The following is a 17,883-nucleotide window of genomic DNA, read 5'->3' as shown; positions in this document are numbered from 1 at the left end:
CCCGGGCGGCTACGTGACGCCGCCAATACCCAGGAACTACAACTCCCGGCAGGTAGCGCGCCCGACCCCGCCGCGCATGCCTCTGGTGCGAGGGGTCCATGGCACGCCGAGGGCTGTAGCCTCAACGACGCGCGCACGTGAAAGGAGGAGCGGAAGGTGTGCCGGGGTCGGGAAACACGCTCTTCCGTAACCGGTCTGCTAAAGCTGGTGGTTGGCGCGGTGTGAGAAGGTGAACGATGAGTGGGCGGGGGAGAACTGGCACAGACATACCCACCCACATTCACGTGCCCCCGGGCCGGAGGACCCGGCGGGGAGCTTTAAGAGGGAGATCCTGGCCTCAGGAACGGCGCGAGGAGAGGCCGGAGGCTTGGCGGAAGGGACAGCCGGCCCGCCCGCAACGCGCCCAAGGGCGCCGGGGGCGGGGCGGGGAGTAACCGCTGCCGGAGCGGCCCAACGTCCGCCGGCAGGCGCGGGCGCCCGAGCTGGGGCCCCGAGGCGCGCTCGTGCGCATGCGCGCGCCTCCGCTGGTGGGCGTGCGGGAGGCGGGCCGGAGCGGCAGGGGGCGGGCCCGGCTGGTTGTGGCTCCTCCTCCGCCCGCTCTGCCCACTCCGGTGCCTTGTGGGCCGGGCAGCCATTTTGGGAAGAGCTTTGTTATGGTTGTGGGCTAGTCACCTCTGCTGGTCGGAGAAGCTGGGGACGCGTCCTCCCTCAGGCGCCGCGACTCGCCCTCGGCCGGAGCCCCGCCGTTGCCGGGTGAGTGCGAGTTCTGGAAGGCGAGCCAAGGGGGCCCTCGAGTCGTGCGGGCACGGGCTCGGCGGGGGGCTGGCCGTCCGCGGAGACTAGTTGGAGGAAAGTCGTGCACAGGTGGTTGGGTGGAGGTCCGCCCGGAGCGGACGGCGGGCGGCGAGTCGCCGGGTGGAACGTCGCCCTCCCCCAGCGGGAGGAGCCCCGCGTCGCCGAGGCGGTTCCAGAGCTCTCAACTTCGGCGCTCGGTCGGAAAGCTCACCTGCGGCTCCGGCCCCTTCCCCGGCGGTCCGCTCGGGAGCGCCCGAGAGAATTGCTTTACTCGTCTCATTACCCTTCTTTTTTTTTTTTCTCCCCTATTTTAATGTGATTAAGAGCCGAAGGCTTCCGTTCTCCAGTTAAGAGACACTTAATGAGGAAAAAGTCCTGTAAGTCGAATACGGGAGATCTGGCAGAAAGGGAACTTACACGCCCCAAGTCCTGGCTCTCCGGGGTGGTGAGACCTTTCCCTTCCGATGGTCTAATAGTTATCTACCAGTCTCTGCCCCATTGGGGAGGAGGCTTGACTGGTCTTGAAGTGGCTTAACTAGTCGTTTTTATTCTATGATAAATTAAAACGAAGTACTGGATCTAAAATGGCTGTGGCCTGGGAAAGTACGCTGTTTAAAAGCTTACATATAATAACATTTCAGTCGTTTCTCCCCGTGGGACGGGAACTCTTTCGGAGTTTCTGGCAGTTGGCGTCTTTGGAGAGGGTAGGTGAAAACAAAGGTGAGGCCCAGGAAGTTTACATAAGAATGGGTGCGGCTTTTTTTTGTTTTTGTTTTTTGGTAGTTGTGAATGGTTATGAAATTGTGCTGAGGTGTCAGTTTTGCGTACTGCTTTTGTACCCTGAGGTTGCCTTGTATAATGTGTTGAATATTTTGATATTTCTTGCTTACCCGGAAAACCGGTAGCTAGTGATGGTTCATGTTTTTTGTTCAATAATATGCCACTTTCCTCTGTAAATCTCATAAAAAATTAAAGTTACTGTTAGATCTTTGTAGACCTAAATTTGTAGTTTTTTTTTTTTTTAAACAAAAGTCAATCTGTTTGCTTAAGAAAACAGCCAGAAAGTGTAATAGACACAATAGCAAATTTTATTTTTTGGAAAGGAATGATTGAGTTGAAGTTACTGTCTATTTAAAAGAGAAAATAGAATGCGTATTTCAACTGGATCTTTGGATCCATTCACAAGATACTGTCATCTTTCATAGAGTTGGTTTCAATTACTTTCATACATCCTTTAAAACAGGAAAGTTTTTGTCTGTTTTAGGAATTCTATTTATTTTTGGTTTTGAGGCAGGGTTTCTCTGTGTAGCTTTGGCTGTGCTGGACTCACTTTGTAGACTAGGATGGCCTACTCACAACTGCCTGCCTGTCTCGGCCTCCTGAGTACTGGGATCAAAGGCCTGCTTCACTGCACCCACTGGAATGTTTTTTGTTTTTTATGTGTGTGTATGTATATTGTGCCTGCATGTATGCCAGTGTGCCTGTGCCTACAAAGCCCACAGATCAGAAGATGCCATTGAATCCTCAGGAACTGGAGTTAGAGTCAGCTGAGAACCTCCATGTGAGTGCTGGAAATCAAACCTGGGTGCTCTGGAAGAGCAAGCAGCAAGTGCTCTCAACTGCTGAGCCATCCTCAGACTCAGGAATTTTGTTGGTGGTGGTCTTTGAAAGTTCTTTCTGGAAATTACAAGTTAATTGCTTTCTGTTTTGACATTACTTAACAGTATTTGGGAGAGGTTATACTTTAAATTCAGTTTTTTACTTTTGCTGAGGGTTCTCAAAATGGTTTGCATTTGTTGGTCTAACCATTTTTTCAGATCATTGTGGACAGTGTGCTTTCAGATTTCTTGAAATTAGGAAGAGGGAATGGAAAGCCTTTTTGAATTTTTTCTTTCTTTCTTTCTTTCTTTCTTTCTTTCTTTCTTTCTTTCTCTCTCTTTCTCTCTCTTTTCTTTTCTTTTACTTTATTTATTTATTTATTTATTTTTTAAAAGATATGGTTTCGCTGTGTAGCCCTGGCTGTCCTGGAACTCACTATAGACGAGGCTGCTTTTTGAGTTCTAGGGTTGAAGGGTACACCACCATGCCTGGCTTTTGTTTTGTTTTGTTTTGTTTTGTTTGGAGTGCTGCTGATTTAACAGATTGGAGGGTGTCATGTTTGTTTGTTTGTTTGGTGTTTTGAGACAGGGTTTCTCTTTGTGGCCCTGGCAGTCCTGGACTCTTGTACATACAGTGAACCGATTACCTCTTCCTTACTGAGTGCTGGGATAAAGGTGTGTGGGATTAGAGGTGTGTGCCGCCATACTTTCTTTGTTGTTCTTATTTTTGTTTAAAATCCTAGTTGAAAAGGAGGGTGCATTCAACCATTTCAGTAGTTTGTTCATGATAAATCTGGGAATATATTTTTTGTGTGCATATGTGTGTGCATATACGTGTGTGTGCTTGCACACTTTTTTTTTTTAGACATGGTCTCACAGTGCAGAGCAGTGGTTCTCAACCCTAATGCTGCGACCCTTTAATACCATTTAATGGTTCCTAAAATTACTTTGTTGCTTCTTCATTGCTGTAATTTTCCTACAGTTCGGAATTGTAATACAAATATCTGATATGTAACCCCTATGACCACAGGTTGAAACCAAGTGCTCTTGATCACTGTTCCAAATTTCTAGTCCCTATAATTAGTTATTTGTTGTATTTTCTAGACAGGGTTTCTCTGTATAGTCCTGACTGTCCTGTAGCCTGCTGGCCTTGAACTCAGAGATCTGACTACCTCTGCTTCTTCCCAGGTTCTGGGATCAAATTCGTGTACTGCCACTACCCAGATGTATAATAATATATTTTTTTATTTATAGTTATTTTTAAATCCTCATTTAAATACAGTTCTCAATCTTCTTTCAGAAGATAGCATACCTTAATTTTATGGTTTAAGACTAATGTACCAGGAAGAGACTGTTGTCTATATCCACCTTCCCCCCCCCCCCCCCCCCCCGTTTGAAACTAACTCTGCCTGCCCTGGAACTCACTATGTAGACCAGGTTGACCTTGAACTCAGAGATCTGTACCACTATGCCTGTCTTAAAGTACTTTCTATTTTTTAACTTAACTTTGTGAGTCAATATTGTAGGTTGTTTTTTTTTTTTTCTCTCTCTAAACCTTCCTTGCTACTGAGGCTTGATTGAACTGAGCTCCTCCTGGACTTTAAGCAAGCCCTTTTACACCTAAGTGTATTCCTAATGTTGTTATTGAGACAAGGTCTCACTAAGGTGTCATGGCAGGCCCTGAACTGTGAACCTCCTGCCCTGTCTCCTCTCAAGTAGCTATGGTTGCATGTGTACAACATCATGCTTTGCTAAGCAGATGTTTTATTCCTTACTTTATAGTTGAGAGAAATGAAGCTAAGACTCATTTAGCTACTAGACAATTGAATGCGTTCAAACCTAAGTGGACTGTCATGGTACTTGACTGCTGCCTTTAACTGTGATGGTGTGTGTGTGTAATATATTATATTACATATAACATGCATATGTTTTTCGAGACAGGGTTTCTCTGTGCAGCCCTGATCGTCCTGGACTTGCTTTGTAGACTAGGCTGGCCTTGAACTCACAGAGATCCACCTGCCTCTCTCCCAAGCACTGGGATTAAAGGTGTGTCTCAACACGCCCAGCTTGTGTATTTGTTTTTGTTGTGATTATTCTTAAGTGTTAAGGTTAAGGGTTTTTCTGTTGTGTTTTGTTTTGAGACCTGATCCCACTGTGTAGCCCTGAATGAGCTGGAAGTTGCTGTGTAGATATAGTTACATCACATGCCTCTGCCTCTAATTTTATTTTTCTTAAAGATTTATTTACTATGTATACAATGTTCTCTCTGCATGTACACCTGCATGCCAGAAGAGGGCACCAGATCTCATTATAGCTGGTTGTGGACCATCATGTGGTTGCTGAGAATTGAACTTAGGACCTCTGGGAAGAGCAGCCAGTGCCTCTGAACCATCTCTCAGCCCCATCTCTCTAATGTTTTTTGAAAGTAAAGGCCTGTACTACAACTGACCTTTGTTTGTTTGGTTTTTGCAATGATGGAGGTTGAACTGCCCCCAGTCCTGACTGTGGTAACATTAAGAGGCATGAGCCATTTTAAGGCATCCTGACAAAAAATGATTCCTAGAAAAGGCAGTTTTAGGGTGGGCAAGATAGCTCAGTTGGGTAAGTGTGTGTGCTGCCACGCTTGAGAGGATCCAAGCATGATCCCTGAGATCCACAAGGTTGTTAGGAGAAAACTGACTCCACTAAATTGTCCTTGGACCTCCACACACATGTGCTTTGAATATAAAAGAAAAGAAAGGCAAATTTGAACTGGGGAGATGGCTCGGGATACGTGCTTGCCTCACAAGCATGAGGGCTTGGATTTGTATCCCCAGAACTCCTGTGAAAGTTGTGTGAAAGCAGAGACTAGAGAATGCCTAGAAGCACATGGACCTAGTAGCTCGGCATACACAACAGCAAATGAGACCCTGTTTTAGACAGTGACTGTCTTACCTCCAGTGTGCAGTGGGACACAGGAACACACATACACAGAGTTTTAAAATATTGTATTTGGGGGGCTGGAGAGATGGCTCAGTGGTTAAGAGCACTGTCTGCTCTTCCAAAGGACCCAGGTTCAATTCTCAGCACCCATATGGCAGCTCACAACTGTCTATACCACCAATTCCAAGGGATCTGACACGTTCATACTAATGTACATAAAATAAAATAATTTAAAAAAATACTGTATTTGGGTTTGTGTTGTGGGAGGACCTTGATACACAGATCAGATAATATTTATAAGTTGTTGTTGTTGTCTGGAATTTAGCTTCTGGTTGTTTGTACTGGAGATCCAACACCCCAAGTTACTTCTAAATCAAACCTAATGATTTCTCTTTGCTACTGAAGTCTGCCTTAAACAAAACTACCCACAGTCAAAATATTAAAAATGGTTCTACAAGAGAAACTGAACTTCTTTTGTCCACAGGTATACTTTTAACTAATTGTAAGGCTCATTACCTAATGTAATAAAAATTGGATTTTATAGGTGATTTCAAATATAAAAAACACAGAAAGGGAACTCTTACTTTATTTTCAATTAATAAAACAATCAGCCTGTAACTGATTTGTTTGGCAGACAAACAGATTATTCAGTACAAAACAGTCTTAGGAGGTAGTACTGTTAATGCCAGTTTTAGTGTATTGGTGGCTGGGAGCATCTAGTAGACCATAAAACATTGTTTTCACACCAAAGAACTTTACAGTTTGCCAAATGAAGTATGGAAATACATAGCCATAGTTTCCTTTTCGGGGGGAGGTAGGATGAGGGAGCATGGTGTTGCCTCTAGGGATCAGACCCAGGGCTTTGTATATGACACACTACCAATGAATCACACACTCTTCCTTACATTTACCCTATTTTTCTGTGAACAGCCAGCCGGCTTTGCTTTGCTTTGCTATTAATAATAAAAGCTAAATCACTGGAATGGGAAAAGAATTGAATATGAAGTCTAAGATTGTCTATCCCCCCCCCCCCCCCCAAGGTTGGCAGTACTTTGAATTGTTTAAATTTTTATTTACTTTCTTGGAATCTGTAAATACATGTATAGAATAGTAGACATGTCTTTTTAAATTCTTTTTTTCTTTTAAGATTTTTCCCCCCTCAAGACAGGGTTTCTCTGTGTAGCATTGGCTGTTGTGAAATTCTTTGTGTAGAGCAGGCTGGCCTCAAACTCACAGAGCTCCACCTGCCTCTGCCTCCCGAGTGCTGGGACTCCAGGCGAGCACCACTACCACCTGGCACCTTTTTAAGATTTTTGTTTCTGTGTTTGTGTTGAGTGTTGGGGTGCCTTTGGAGGCCAGAAGAGGGCTTCAGATCTCTTGGAACTGGAGTTGCAGGCAGTTGTGAGCTCCCAACCAATTCTAGTAAGGCCTATTAAACAAGTACTGAAAGGAAAAGTATAATACATTAGACTTTTTATTTTCTTTTAGCTTTTTTGAGACAGTGTCTTACACCCGCCTGCCTCTGACTCCTGAGTGCTGGGATTACAGATGTGCCACTACACCTGGCACATTGGGCTCTTAATTTTTTTTTTATATTTCTTTGTGTGGACATATGTATGCATGCCTTGGTATTTTGCTGCGGTAAGAGAACAGCTTTTGGGAGCAGTTCTCTCCTAGTCTGTGGGACCCAAGGATGGAGGTCAGGTTGGTGGTCTTACCAGGAGGTGCCTTTATCTACTGAGCCAGCTTCCTGGCACTGCACTTGGACTCCTACAGCACATAAAGTCTGTGAGGGGGTGGAGCATTGGCTCAGTGGTTAAGAGAACTTAACTCTTGCAGAGGACTCAGTTTCAATTCCCAGTACCCTCATGGTAGCTTACAGTCTTTTCCAGTCTCTGAGCTCTGTGAATGCTAAACACACACTGAATTGAGCCAAATCTCTTCTTGAGATGTTTGTTTGATTTATTTTTTTTTTTTTTTGTATGTGTCACAGTGCTCATGTAAAGGCCAGAGTACTTTTCAGGAATTGGTTGGTTGAGGATAGATTTCGAGACATGCTTTCTCTGTGTATTCTTAGCTGTCCTGGAATATAGACAATTTGGCCTCAAACTCTGCTGCCTCTGCCTCTGCCTCCTGAGTGCTTGTATTAAAGACAAGTGCCACCACTGCCAAGCTCTAGAAAAATTCACATGAGGTAAAAATGTCTTTTACCTAAATAAAGAAATGATAGTCTTTTGCATAAATATACCCTTTCAAGGTCAATGCAGCTTGAAATTATTGATAAAATTTAGCTCTGTTTGTTTGTTTGTTTGTTTGAGACAGACAGGGTCTCACTCTGTAGTTGGTTGGCCAGGGACTCTTGATAATTAATCCTCCTGCTTCAGCTTCTTTAGTGCTAGACATGAGCCACCAAGTGTGAGTAGGGGAAGTGTGATCTTTACTGACTAACCTGCTTGTTTGTAATATTAGTGTAGTGACTTTGGAGCAGCTGAAAACAAACAAACAAAAAACCAAACATGTTTTTTCTAGTTTTGAAATCTTATCGAGTTTTTAGATTTTAGGGGCTGGAGAGATGGCTCAGTGGTTAACAGCACTGTCTGCTCTTCCAAATGGACCCCAGTTCAATTCCCAGCACCCACATGGCAGCTCACAACTGTCTGTAACACCAATTCCAAGGGATCTGACACCTTCATGCTAATTTATTTAAAATAAATTTTTTAAAAAAATATATAGATTTTGTGGATTTCACATAGTATTAGAGTTCTTGATCCCAGGTTCATTTTTCAGCATTGGAAAAATAAAATTGAATTAACGTTACAGGTTACTCACACCTGTAATTCTATCTAGCACTTGGGCTGCTAAATCAGGAGGGCGAGGTTCATAGTCCTCCTCTGCCACATAGGTAGTGACTTAGTTGGAGGCCAGTGTGGACTAAAAAGTAAACAAGGCTGGGGCTCAGCCAGGAAGAACACTTGGTGCTTATGCAGAGGACCTAGGCTTGATTCCCAGCGTCCATGTGGTGTCTCACAACTGTCTGCAACTCTCTTGGGATCTGCTGCCCATTTCTGACCTGTGAGTGTAGCACTCATGCACATAATGCACATAAATATAAACACTCATACACATGAACTAAATCATTCAAAGAAAAGCAACTGCTACCAACAAAAACACTTCGTTTCATGACCCTGCAGAAATATAGCCTCCTTAATTATCTGAATCTTAAAAACCAGAAGGAAAGCCCAGATCGCATCTGGTATTATTACCAGATGCTTCCCTGTTTTGTATTCTATTTTATCTTATTTATCTTAGTTTTATTTTAATATGTCATTCTTATTTGGAACTGTTTGATTTTAGTAAATTTAAGTTTTAGTTGTTTAATAGTATTATTAGGTTTGGTTGCATTAAATATTTGTGTCATTTGATGTAACAAAGTGTTAGAAGGATTAACTACCTGAAGAAGGTTACAAATAATACTGTTTATTACTTGCTGAAAATTTCAGGAGTTTTTTTTGGAACAGAGATGTAGAAGGTACAATGATAGCACTTAATCACTGGCAGGGTTTCATTTTGTGTGTCTGTGTGTGTAGGTCGGGCGTCTGTTTTCTTTTTTCACTTTATGGGTTCTAGGGATCACATTCAGTTAATCAGGCTTGGTATTAGACTAACCTGGAGCATTTCACCAACCTATAATAGTATTTGTTTTGTCTTTGCCATTTTAGCCCCTATTTTGGCTTTTCGTGAGTCTTACTGGGAGAGAATGCTGAAAAGGGTATGTACATGAATATGCATTCCCAGGCTGTGCCAGTGAAATACAAAGAGAAGTAAAAACAATTGAGAATTCGTTCCTTTGGCAGTTGGTAGCATTGCAAGGCAGTTTCCTAAGCCAGCTCTTTCTGTGTTGTGATGATGGCGTTAGTTTCAACTGCTTCCTTCCTTCCTTCCTTCCTTCCTTCCTTCCTCTCTCTCTCTCTTTCTTTCTTTCTTTATTATTTTTTATTTGCCAAATCAAAGTCTCCTAATTCTCTGAACTCTAGTGGTGTTTTGATAAATTCCTTTTCTGGTTAAATTACCTAAATTTGGTTTCTTTTTGTTTTCAGTTGAGGGTCTTGATTTGTACAATTTGCTTTCTCTAGTAACTTTTATTTCTTTTTTTTTTTAACTTATTTTTATTTTATGTGCGTTGGTATTTTAAAATACTCTGGATGAGAGTGTCTGATCTCCTGGAACAGGTTTTACAGATAATTGTGAGATACTGTTTGGATTCTAGGAATTGAACCCCAGTCTTCTGGAAGAGCAACCAGTGCTTTTAACTGCCTAGCCATCTCTCTGGGCCCAGTTTTACTGCTTCTGTTTATGGTAGTCTCGATAATACATGAAGTTGGAAGATTTTGTGTATGTTTTCTTTAGTTGATTGTTTTTTTTGAGACAGGGTCTCTGGCCTTGACTGTCTTGGAGGTCACAGAAATCTGCCTGCCTCTGCCTCTTGAGTACTAGGATTAAAAGTATGTATCACTGCTCCTAACAGGTTTTTTGTTTGTTTGTTTGTTTGTTTGGTTTGGTTTGGCTTTGGTTTTAGTTTTAGTTTTTTGAGACAGGTTTTCTCTGTGTAGCCTTGGCTGTCCGGACTTGCCTTGTAGATGAGGCTGGCCTCGAACTCAAAGCGATCCACCTACCTCTGCCTCCCTGAGTGCTAGGATTACAAGCTCAGTTTTGTTTGTTTTGGTTTTTATTTTTTTAAGCATGCAAGTTAGTGGGTTTTATGATGACATAAACCATGGCATTACTGTACATGTTTTTATTTGGCCTTATTACCCTTTTTACCCCTTCCTACTAACCTCCTTCTCCCAAATATTTCACTTTCTGCTTTTATGTCCTCCATGTTTAAATGTGGTTCCTCCTAAGAGAGAAAGCATGCAATATGTGTCTTCTCCTTTTCCCATTCTTCTCTATATTAGTTAAATTTTGGTTGCTAGAATAAAATACCATTATCAAAAAGCAACTTACAGAAGAATTTGGTTTACTTTTTTAGAGGGGAGAGTCCATAATGATGGGGAAGGCATGGCAAGCTGGCAGGTTACATTTTCATCCACACACAGGAAACAGAGCCAGCATTGTAAGCAAGGCAGTCTCACTCCACCCTACCCTGGTACATGCCAGCAAGGTTCTACCTCCTAGAGGATCCATAATTTCCTAACAGCACTGCCTACTGGAGACCAAATGTCCAAATATATGAGCCTCTGGGGAATGTTTCTCTTTCATACTGCTCATTTTCCCTGCATCAGGTGAAATATTTACAGGTGGTGCAATACTGTAATTTTAGGGCAAGGGAGGCAGAGACAGTAGCACCACCCATGGGTTTGTGGCTAGCTTAGTCTACATGATGGATTCCAGGTCAGCCTTGGACAGTATCTCAAAAAATCAAAACCAAAAAAATAAGGCTCAGAAATATGTATCTTAAAAGAAATGACATATAATTTTGACTAAAATTAAGAATTTTAAGTTATTAAGGGGCATAGTGTAAAGAGAATTCATAGTATTGGTCATTACAGACACACACATATATATTTTTATTTATTATTAATTACACTTTATTCACTTTGTATCCCCCCCATAAGCCCCTCCCTCCTCCCCTCCTGATCCCACCCTCCCCCCCTTCTTCATGCATGCCCCTCCCCAAGTCCATTGATAGGGGAGGTCCTCTTCTTCCTTCTGTATATATATATATATATATATATATATATATATGTATATATATATATATATATTTTTTATCATTTCAGATGCTAAGAGTGAGTCTTTTACAAGGACTATACAGTCAACGCTTTAGTGGGAGAGCTTGAACCTGGCATGTTCAGGGCCTTATCCACAGTGTCAGATTTAAAAAACAAGGGGCTGGAGGGTCACAGGTTGAAGACCACTGGCTACTCCACTCTTTTAGAGGTTCTGAGTTCAATTTCTAGCAACCACATGGCATCTCACAATCATCTACAGTGGAATCCAGTGCTCTCTGCCAGTGTGCAGGCATACATGAGAGCAAAACAAGCACATACATAAATAAACAAAATTTAAAAAACAAAACTTAGAGGAGCTACAGAGATTGCTTTAGTTAAGAACAATACTGCTCTCAGAACTGGAGCTTGGCATGTTCCTATGACAGACAGCTCACAGTTCCAGGGGATTTGACCCCCTTCTTAGGACCTCTGAAAACAAATGGAGAGAAACCTAAAAACAAGACATATGATTTAAAAATAAATAAGTAAAAATACTTAGGAATGGTAGTATGCACTTTTATTTCATCAGCACAAGGAGACTGAAGCAGGACCCAGGAGTTCAAAACCATCCTAGAAAACATAGTGAGACTGACTCAAAATAGTAATGTGTGTGTGTGTGTTTTACAACAAAAGAAATACAGTAACCTGTGTTTCCTGTATTCCTGTAATAAAGGGATGCAAATGAGGAGCTCATAAAAGCATATTTTATGTTCATAAGCAGAGCAAAAGATAACTTCCAGTCTGACAGTCTATATTTCGGTAAGGCTTATTAGGAGCAAAGTGAACACTTTGAGGCTGATAATTATTATAAACTGTTTAGTACCTGGTTGGAAAGCAATGTGACATTGTTCTGTAAATTTGAAGTTACACTTGCCTTTTAGTTTCTTCGGTTTTTACAGTCATTCAGCAAATCTTTGCTCGGTATCTACAGTGTGCCAACTAGTGGGTTTTTTGTGTTTAGGATGAATGGAAGACCGGATAAAAGTAAATAAATAGTTGAGCTTGGGCATAGGGCTCATACTTTAGCCCCAGCACTAAGGAGACAGGGGCAGGTGAGTATCTTGAGTTGCAAGTCAGCCAGGTAACCACAGTGAGTCCCCTTTTGGTTTCTGAGACAGGCTTCTCTGTGTGATAGTCCTGTCTGCCCTAAAGGCGTGAGATCATCTCTTAAAACAAAATTACATAGATTTGTTTCTGTTTGTTTGTTATTTTTGGCTTCTCTGTGTAGCCTTGGCTATCCTGTCTGCTAGGATTACAGGCATGTGCCACCTCACCCTGCTCTGATTTTAGCATATGTGGTCCTAAAGGATACAAAATAGTGTTCTGTATGTTTTAAAAAAAAAGTAGATGATCAGTGCTGTAATGCTATATGGTTGAGTTAAACAGTTCAATATTTGGCCAACTGACAGTTTCTCACTTTCTTGTTGTTTTGTTTGGCCTCAAATGCACCATCTTTCTCTGTCTCAGGAGTGCTAGGATTAAAGGTGTGAGCCACTACTGCCCCAAGAGTTTCTCACTTTCATAGATACAGTTTCAAAATTATTATGTAGTGTGGTCCTTGTTAGGAATATACATGCAGTGCTTTGAATCCTTTCATTTAACCAATCACTTCACGGTACATTGTCAAAATTATTTTGAGTGATCTCTTAGCTGAGACTTAAATGATGCCCTGTTTCAGTTCTGTGTAGTGCACAAATTGAGAATTCCCTGATTTGTAAATGAGTTGCTAAAGTTTCTAGAGTAGTGGTTCTGAATCTTCTAGTGCTGCAACTTTTTAATACAGTTCATGTTGTGGCCACCCCCAACCATAAAATAAATTTTTAGTAATACTTTATAACTAATTTTGCTACCGTTGTGAATTATAATACCAGTCTCTTTGTTTCCCGATGCAAGTTGAGAGCCGCTGTTCTAGAATTTACTGAAAAGTCTTCGCTGAAGATCTATCAAATGACCACATTATATCTATTGCTCTTTTTTGGTTTTTCGAGACAGGGTTTTTCTGTGTAGTCTTGGCTGTTGTGGACAGCTTTATAGACCAGGCTGGCCTCACAGAAATCCACCTGCCTCTGCCTCCCTGAGCACTGGGACTACAGGGTTAGGACATCACACCCACTTTATGGGTTACTCCTATACTTACAGACTTTGTGTTTGTGAAGTCAAAATTAAATAAGATTGTCTAGAAAGCACTCTGTAATTTTAACTTTCTAATAGGCTACTAAAAGAAGATCCCTACATTGCAGGCAGACTTCAAGTATGTAGCATTTTATTTCTAGATTAAACCTGAGAAAGATTGGATTTTGTTTTCATTTTTAAAAATTTTTTGTTTTAGTTTTCTTTTTTGGAGACAAAGTCTCACTATGTAGCTGTGGCTGTTAAGGAACTCACTCTGTAGACCAGGCTGGCTTCAAACTAACAGACATCCACCTACCTATCTTTCAAGTGCTGGGATCGCATATGCCAACATGCCCTGCCCAATTTTTTAAAAATGGGGGTGGCAGCATACATGCCTTGGTACAGGCGTGGAGATAATTGTTGATCTGGTGCTCTACATGGGTCCTAGGGATTGAACTCAGGTCAGTGATCAGATTGCATTTTCATTGCCCAGCATTAAGTACCAATGCCTATAATCCCAGCACTCAGGAGACAGACAGGCAGATCTCTAGATTCCAGGATATCCAGGACTACACAAAGAAACCCTGTCTTGAAAAACAAAACAATAAATATGAACAAACAAACAAAAAAGAGGTACCTTTATTGCTAAGCCATGTCACCTCATTGTGATTTTGGGATAAGTTCTCATGTTGTAACCTATTACGGCCTTACCGGTGATCTTCCTGATGCAGTTAATGGACATGCATCACAACAGCCAGATTATTTGAGGGACATTTGTTAAATATGTAGATTTATGTGTGCCCCTCCCCCTTTTATACATATATTCATTCTTTGTATGGAGGCCAGAGGACAACTTTGGGTGTAGTTCCTCAGGTGTTGTTGCTATCTACCTTTTTCTTAATTTAAAAAGGGGACTGAGGCGGTAGTGTTGGTGCATGCCTTTAATCCCAGCACTTGGGAGGCAGAGGCAGGCTGTCTTGTACAGAGCCAGTTCTAGGACAGCCAAGGCTACATAGAGAAGCTCTGTTTCAAAAAAACGAAAAGAAGGGCTTTTTGGCTTAGTGCTTAAGAACATAGACTGCTTTTCCAGAGGACCCCAAGTTTAATTCCTAGCACCCACATGGCAGCTCAGAATTGTAACACCAAGGTCTGACACCCTCACAAAGACAAACATGCAGACAGAACACCAATGTACATGAAATAGAAAGGAGTTATTAAAATTATAACAAAAGGAAAAAGTCAATAATCTTTTCCTTTAAATAGCTGGCTGGCATTTTACAGTTGACACACCATCCTTTTTAGTCTTTTACAGACCTAATCCTAAGATTCTGTAGCTGAGTCCCAGGTGAAGCAGTGGCTGTAGAAGAATGTAACTGGCAGTGTTTTGCTGCTAGCATGAAAGCCAGAACGCTAGAAGGTTCTCGTGACAACTACTTACCACTTCACAATACAAACTGATTTCCATAGCCATACTTTTGAACTGCTAGATTCTGGGTGCTAGTAACTAAAGACTTCATGAGCAGCAAGCCATTTCTCCAGTCCCTACCTCTTTTTCCTTGCTTTAAAAAAAAACTTAATTTTTTTCTTTAGTGCCTAGGAATGCTTTGCCTGCATCACATGTGTACTTGGTGTCTATGGAGGTCAGAGGACATGGTCAGATCCCCTGGAACCAACCAGAGTTACCATTGAAAGCAGTCTCTCATATGTGAATGCTAGGTATTGAACCCAGGTCCTCTGGAAGAGCAACAACTGCTCTTAACTGCTGAGTCATTTCTCTAGGCCTATGTTTTGTTGTTGTTGTTTTTATTGCCTTTTTTTTAAACATTTTTTTAAATCAGGTTTTATTTAAGTGCTTTTACTCTTAACCTAGAGTATGTATCTAGAACTACTTATATTTGTATACTTGTTCTAACCATTCATTGATACAGTTTGGAGATAGAATGTCTTACAAAAATGTTGGTTTGGTCCCCAATGTTTGGGAGTAGCTGGATTATAAGGAGTCTAACCTTTTCAATGGATAAATTCATTTGTTAATTCATAGATTACTGGAATGTGGTAGAACTTTAAGAGGTGGGATTTTGTTTTGTTTTGTTGAGTCAGAGTTTCTCTATGTAGGCTTAGCTGTCCTGGACTCTAGACCAGGCTGGCCTAGAACTCAAAGAAACCTGCCTGCCTCTGCCTACCTGAGTGCTGGGATTACATTCATGTGCCACTATGTCTGGCTGAGATGGGATCTTAATACAGGAAATATAAGGTCACATGAGCCATGCACTTGAAAGGTGTGGTGATCTGAGCAAGAATGGCCTGCACAGGCTCATTTATTTGAATGCTTAGTCACCAGGGGGAGCACCTCTTTGATAGGATTAAAAGAATCAGGATATGTGGCCTTGTTGGAGGAAGTGTGTCACTGGAGGCAGGCTAGGGGTTTCAGAATCCCATGCCAGGCCCAGTGTCTCTCTTCCTGCCTCCAGATCAGGATGTAGCTCTCAACTACTGCTCCAGAGCCTGAATATGCTCTCTGTCGTGATGATAATAGATTAAACCTGAAACTGTAAGGAAGCCACCAATTAACTGTTAGGAGTTGCCTTTGTCTTGGTGTCTCTTCATGGCAACAGAACAATGACTCAGACAAAGGATGTCTCACTATCTCCCTTCACTTTCCCAGGTTCCCTGTACTTTTCCTTTCTAACATAATTGTCTGCCTCAGTGTAGGCCCACAACTATGGAGCCAAATAACCATACACTGGAATTGTGAGCCAAAAGTCAATTAAAGTCCATTGTTTTCAGGTATTCGCTAGATTTATAGCATTCAAAATGCTATGTGAATTCTACATACTGTTTTTACAAAAGCTTCTAAAATAAACAAATCTACTATTGTAAAGAAAAAAGAAAAGAAAATACATAATCAAGATGTGGCACACCTTTAATTTCAGCAGCATCACAGGCAGGCTCTCTGATTTCAGAGCTAGTCTGGTCTATTTAACAAGTTCTAGGCCAGCCAAAGCCACACAGTTACCCTGTCTCAAACAACAACAAAACAAACATAAACAAGAGAAATATACAGGGCTGAAGAGGCAGTTCGGTGTTGGGGGTAATAGGTTAAGAAAAACTAAAGATAAACAAAAAAGCCTTACGTTAACCCATTACTTTGTAATTTAATCCTTGCAGAGGTACTCTGCAGGGGTAAATAGTATTTCCCCCACAAGACATGGGTAATTAAATGAAAATCTCAATGCCAGGTGTGGGATAGCTCCCTATGAGTTATTGGTCAGAAAGGCCAGTGAAACCACACAAGCAATTGCTGGTGCTATATTGTTCACTATAACTGGATTCTAAGATCCTATTGCTGAAAACACAGTACACTTTGGTTGCAACATATGGAAAAACCAAATGTCTGCAGGTGGCACAGAAGCTAGAAGAGTTATCAAGATCCCTACAGCTAGAGTTGCATGCCACTTTATTTGGATGCTAATTTAGGTTAGAGTTCTTGGGAAGAGCAGCAATTGTGTTTAACTATTGAGCCAGCTTTCTATCCCCAACAAAGTATTTCTTTTTCCAAAATATGTTGGCCTTTGGGGAAGTAGGAGAAAGCATGTAGGGGGAGAAGAATGTCAAGAGTTTCAGTTCTGGGCAGGTGGGGAAAGATGGAGGTTCAGAGAGTGCTTTTAAAGGCTGGTCCAGAGGAGCTTATAGGGGAAACATCCAATTTTGGTTTACAGATTGTTTTCACTATATGCAGGCTGTAGTGTTAAGTGCAGCAGGGTTTTTTGTTTTGTTTTGCTTTTCACGGAGCTGTATAATTTGAAAAATCATAAACACCTGCAGACAAGGATGATTACCAAGACAGAAAGAGGTACTTGTGAAGTTAACACTTTTCACAATGTTGGTATACCAAGTTTTCCAAGTCCCATTTTTCTAGCCACTGGCTATCATTATCAAGTTTGTAATGTGACCACTCAGTATTGATGTTTTAAGTTCCATTTTCTTTTGTGTTTATAAAGGTTATTCATTTATCTGCCTTATGTTCATTCCTTAAGATTTTTTGATTGCTTTTTTTTCCTAAAGAACCTATTACAGCCATGTTTGTGGGTCATAATCCTTAATCCCAGCACTCTTTAATTTAGTCTTCGTACTTTCAAGACAGAATCATGTCAGATCTTTGTGAATTTTAGATCAGCCTGGTCTACATAAGGAGTTCCAGGCCAGCCAGAAATACGTAGTGAGATCCCATATTCAATAACTAAATAGTGATGCGATAGTACTGCCGTGGACTAATTTAGGAGATGTGTATATAGGCCAATATAAAAACATGGCAGACCAGTGAAATGGTGCCAACACTGAGAGCTTCAGTTTGATCCCTGGAACCTATGTGGCAGAAGGAGTGTGAACCAGTTTCAGGAAGTTGTACATTGACCTCCACATGGGAGTGATGACAACATCTTTCTGTCATACACACAACAGATAAATTAAAAAAAAAAAAATTTTTTTTTAAAGCAGTTCTTCAGCCAAGCACCTTGGCACACACCTGTAATCCCAGCACTAAGGGAGGCAGGCTGGTCTCTGTGAGTTCCAGGACAGCCAAGGCTACACAGAGAAACCCTGTCTTGAAAAACCAAAATCATTTATTCATTCGTTTAGTAGGGAATGATTGTGTGCACTATGGTGCACATATGAAGGTTAAAGGA

At 41.5% G+C, this 17,883-nt stretch overlaps 1 protein-coding gene across 2 annotated transcripts in view; it reads left to right on the top strand.

The window, feature by feature from the left end:
• The first annotated feature begins 76 nt into the window (after positions 1-76).
• Gpbp1l1 (GC-rich promoter binding protein 1 like 1) overlaps positions 77-17,883 on the top strand; it is a 47,132-nt gene continuing 29,325 nt past the window's right edge. Inside the window, exon 1 of one of the 2 annotated variants that reach the window (XM_021633398.2) lies at positions 77-229. The gene's annotated coding sequence lies outside the window, so the exon portion shown is untranslated. Of the gene's footprint in view, positions 230-596; positions 754-17,883 lie in introns of those variants that run through there. The other variant, XM_021633396.2, reaches the window with a different exon arrangement.

This window comes from Meriones unguiculatus, chromosome 3 (assembly GCF_030254825.1).
Source record: "Meriones unguiculatus strain TT.TT164.6M chromosome 3, Bangor_MerUng_6.1, whole genome shotgun sequence".
Taxonomy (NCBI): Eukaryota; Metazoa; Chordata; class Mammalia; order Rodentia; family Muridae; genus Meriones; species Meriones unguiculatus.
The sequence above is the reverse complement of the archived record's forward strand: the minus strand, read 5'-3'. Positions and strand labels throughout refer to the sequence as shown.